Below are 4,946 nucleotides of genomic sequence, written 5' to 3' on the forward strand. Positions count from 1 at the left end.
ATTGAATTGTATGATATGTGAATGATATGTAAATAAAACCCTTTAAAAAAAGTTTTGCTTGCTTTCTGAAACTTAATGAAAACATTGTCTTCATCGAAGCAAGGGCTTTTCCTAAACAAGAAGCAGAAGCAGAAGCAGAAGAAGAAACATCAGAAACTGGTGAAGTGATGTGATATCTTTATTGTCACGAGGGAGCATAAGGAAGGTGTGCTTTGTTTCCAATGTGAATTAAAGCAGAATTCTCAATGATATCATTAGAAAAGGTATATATTAAAGTTGCATTAAGATATAATTTAAGCAATGAGACTTGGGTATTTTTCTTTGTGTGGAAGTCTTCCCAGACGTATAGATTATGAAATTGTTTATTTTGGGACTCTTTCAGTTTTGTTGCATGATTTGGTTGAGTTAGAGATCATTAGACAATCACTTTTACACACCCAGCTCAGAAACTAAATATTTTAATTCCAATCTTTGAAGACACATGAAATTAATAATAATAATAACAATATTAATAATAATAAAGGAGTATTTTAAATTTTGTTTTGTTTTTAGTCTCATTGGATCCAGAATCTCATAGTGATGTGTATCCTATAACCTTTGAACCATATGCAGCTCTCTGAATACTGCGTGCCACTTTCTGCTAAGTCACATTAAGGAGTCAGAAACTTTCTTTGGATAATTACATGACCATTGACCTAGAAAATGGGAGACTTAAAACAGTCATCTCAACAGCCACAGATGGACTCACACCCAGGTGAGTGGGAATAATTCATGAAGCCAGATGCATAGAAATGAATGACAATTTCTCCTTGACTGAGCTCGCCTTCCATCCAAAATAACTCTGGTCAGGTCATCACCTTTATTTAGTTGTCTGATTATATTTGCTTTTAAATTATATAGTGAAATTATACTTGTACATTATTCTAAGTGAATTACATTATTCAGTAGTTTCTCAGGAATGGTACAAGGAGAGGGAAAAGGGTATTGTTGTACACTCAGTACAGATGATGTGTTGTCATAAACAAAATACACAATTTAGAGTCAGCTGTGGGTGCCATCTCAATTTTGCCTCTTACACGCTCTACTTAAAAATAACAACTAGAGCAAAATACCCATTGCCCTCCAATGGGTTCTAACTCTCAGGGGACTGCAGAGCAGAGTAATTACCTCGAACCGTCCAGGGTGGTTTCCAAGGATATTGTTCATCTTTACTGAAGGCATTTATTAGGACTTTCTCACACAGAGCGCTGGTGTGTTTGAACCACTGACCTTTCAGAACCGTGGAGTGCTTAACCATGGCACCACCCGTTCTCCTTACAAGCTCTATAGTCCTCTCTTCATTCATTTATTCCATAAGATTGATTCATTTATTCTGTAAGCTCTTCATTCATTTATTCTGTAATCTTGCAGAGATGCTCCAAAGAATCATGAATAAATGCAGACAAAAGACCTAGCACATGGATAGTACCCACCCGATGATCGATGGAAATTTTTCTTTCATAGGAGCTTTGATGGCCCTGTGGGTTAGTCACTTGGCTGCAAACCAAGTGCAAGCTCATCAGCTGCTCTACAGGAGACCAATGAGACTGTCTGGTCCTGTAAGGTGTACAGCCTGGTGAAACTCTATGTACGTTCCCTAGGAGTAGAAATAAACCCAACAGCAGTGGTTGTTCATTTATAAGATCTATAAAATTATAACTTAGTTCCTATTGTTTTTCCTGAGATAACACATGGAATACTAAATCAGGAAATTTTGGTAACTTTCTCATAATCAACAAAAAGGTGCTTTAATATTGAATACATTAAATAAAATTTTTAAAGTTTTATTGGGGGCTCTTACAGCTCTTATAACAATCTATATATCAATTGTATCAAGCACATTTGTACATTTGTTGCCATCATCATTCTCAAAACATTTTCTTTCAACTTGAGCCATTGGTATCAGTTCTTCTTTTGTCCCCTCCCTCCCCCCCCAATAGAAATATTATAATGGAAAATAAAGTATTTAACTGGATCCCTCAGAAAGATCTTATAAAACTGAAACATTTTAAATAAATTGTTACTGGTTATACTGACATTCTAAATTCAATTTCCAACTTACTTAAATGTGTTGCAAGTTATGAAAAGTAGACTTCTTTATTTAATTTTCCATTATTTTTTTGTTTATGAAATCATAGAGACATAGTGTGTTAGAGCTAGAGATGAGCGTTGGAAATTGCTCATTAACCTCCTTCATTTTCCACATGACTGTAAGGCAAAGTGACTTGCACACAATTATAACAGGAAGAGCCAAGATTGGAAACCAGGCCATATACCTCTCAATCAACTAAACCAGAGGTATAACACATGCTCTGATTTGCTAAAACAGAGCTCTGGTGAGTTAGTATGAAGCAAAGATATCTTGGATCACTGCAACTCAAGTTGAGACAGAAATTATGTATCATTCAGTCCACATATTTTTAGGAAAAGAATAAATATACAGTAATCTCATTTTTCACCTCCTTAACACAGCATCTGTCTTTTTTTGTAAAGTAAATGCTATGGTCTTAAAATATCATTGTTATTAAAAGTATATTGATCTTTGCAAGATAATGTAGCATAAAAATAAAATAAAGCTATATTACTGGAACTTAAAATTAATGTAGTTAGGAAGTTCTCCTTTATGAAACACAGTTAGCAAAAGGTACTTAATGCAGATTCTATGGAAATTTTGTAACTCGCTACATTGCTCAAAACCTGACATCCATGCCACCAAGAAGGGCCAAATAATGCTGGGAGCTAGTGATTAAACATCTGACACTTAGTCCATCTGAGATGGGCCTAAGACTTAAAAGCCTGAATGCTCTGTTTATTTGTGCATGGTCAATAATTGTTTCCTGTGATCACTTTAAAACATGAGTCCATGTAAAACATCTCTATGTTACATGCCAAAGTGGAAATTCCACAGTAAAAAGTCAATATCATCAATGTATTCTGACTTCAAACAGAATACCACAAAGACAGTTTGTTTGATTATTGGTCTCCTGGCTGGTGTATACTTTCTAATAAAAAGTCTTATTTCTATATATAACTTGGCAGAAATTGGCTGCACCATTCAGAGTAAAAATCTGCACTTCAAATAACAATAATAAACCATTCTGAAGGCGACAGAAAAGCTATTCTTCAAGTTGCTTTTAATTTACTCTTCAATAATTTGTTGATTGTGAAAAAATTAAATTGCATTACCACTCAAAGAGGGTGTGATAAAGCTAGAGAACACTAACTTACTAATCTTTCACTCACTCACTCACTCAGCCAGTCACGCCCATCTAGTTGATTCCAAATGGCAGGATCACATCAGACAGGGTAGAACTGCCCCCTGTGAACTCCCAAGGCAGTGAGTGTTTGCAGATGTAGAAAACCTCATCTTTCTCGTGCTGAGAGGCTGGTGGGTTCAAAATGCCAACCTCCAGTCAGTGACCCACTGTGTACTTATCATGCCACCAGGGCTCCTCTGGTGACCTTCAGATGGTTTTTAATTGATCTCTATCTACGTTTGTGTATTATGCTGTACTATGACATAGTTCCTGGGTGGTACAAGTGGTTAATTAACATGGTTCCTCACCAAAATATTGGTGGCATGAGTTTATTCAGAAATAACTGGGAATGCAAATGAATTAGTCCTTATAAAACCCCATAGAACAAAGGTTATTGTGGGTCACACATAGGTCCACTATGAAGACAATTTGTGTCATACTGATAAGGAATTACACAATTATTATAGGAATTAGTTTAGAAAATAGTAGGGGGATTCTTGACCAGAGATAAAAGAAGTTTTGTGCAAACTTTTTGAAATCTCTTAAATACAGAAAGCATTTAGCATAATAGCATATTAACAATGTGACAGAATTCCTTTTTGCTCTATCCATGACTATAACCACACATTAAAGGAGTTCATTTTACGGGGGCGTTCAATCAATGTTCACAGAAGCAGCAATGAAGACATCAAATGAGCCACTGCACCGACCTCTAAGAAAGATTTCTTTTAAATGCTACAGAACAAAATCAGGATTTTGATGACTAACATGCACGGAACCTAACTATGGTGTTTTCAATCACCTCATGAGCACATCAAAGCTAGATTGAAGAAGGATTGAAGCATTTGAATTATAATACTGCCACGTGTATTGAAAAGACTATGGATTGCCAGAGAACAAACCAAACTGCTTGAGGAAGGCTAGCCAGAGGACTCCTTGGAAGTGAAGATGCTATGACACCGTCTCCCATATCGTGGACATGTGGTCAGTAGCAACTGATCCCTGGAAAGGAGCATCAGGCTTCATAAAGGAGGCACTCATCCCAAAAGAGAAAGATGCCCCAAGATATGGATTGGCCATTGCAATCATTGGCTAAAAATTAGGAACGAGTTTGGGAATGGTAATGACCACACAGGGTTAGATTCTAATGCATGTAGGGCTACTGTGAGTTAGAACGAACTTTACAGCAACTACACACAATGAAAACCACCACACATTTTCAGAATGATATTCATATAACATATTGCTTCTCTTGCATCATGAGTGTGGCTCTCCCAGCACAAGTCCTATATCATCCAATTAAGACATTCAAATTATTCATCTTAATCTCTATTACATTTTGCTATTATACTTGAAAACTTCAAAAGTAAGCTTTGCAGCTTTAGAGTGACAGTTAATGAATGTTAACATTTGCTATACTAACTCTTGATACTCTGTCAAAATCTGCTTTCTCTTTTCTTCTTTCTTTACCTTAACAAATATTCAAAGCTTTCTTTTGCCTAAAAAATCAAGGTGAATACAAGAAAAAAAACATATCAAGGAGTTGAATAAAATCAGACTTGAAATAAAATTTATATAGGATGTTAAGACAATATTGGAAATAATATGTATAAAATGTTCAATACAATCATGATTATAAACTGTACAGTG

The sequence above is a fragment of the Tenrec ecaudatus genome, chromosome 7 (assembly GCF_050624435.1).
Source record: "Tenrec ecaudatus isolate mTenEca1 chromosome 7, mTenEca1.hap1, whole genome shotgun sequence".
NCBI lineage: Eukaryota > Metazoa > Chordata > Mammalia > Afrosoricida > Tenrecidae > Tenrec > Tenrec ecaudatus.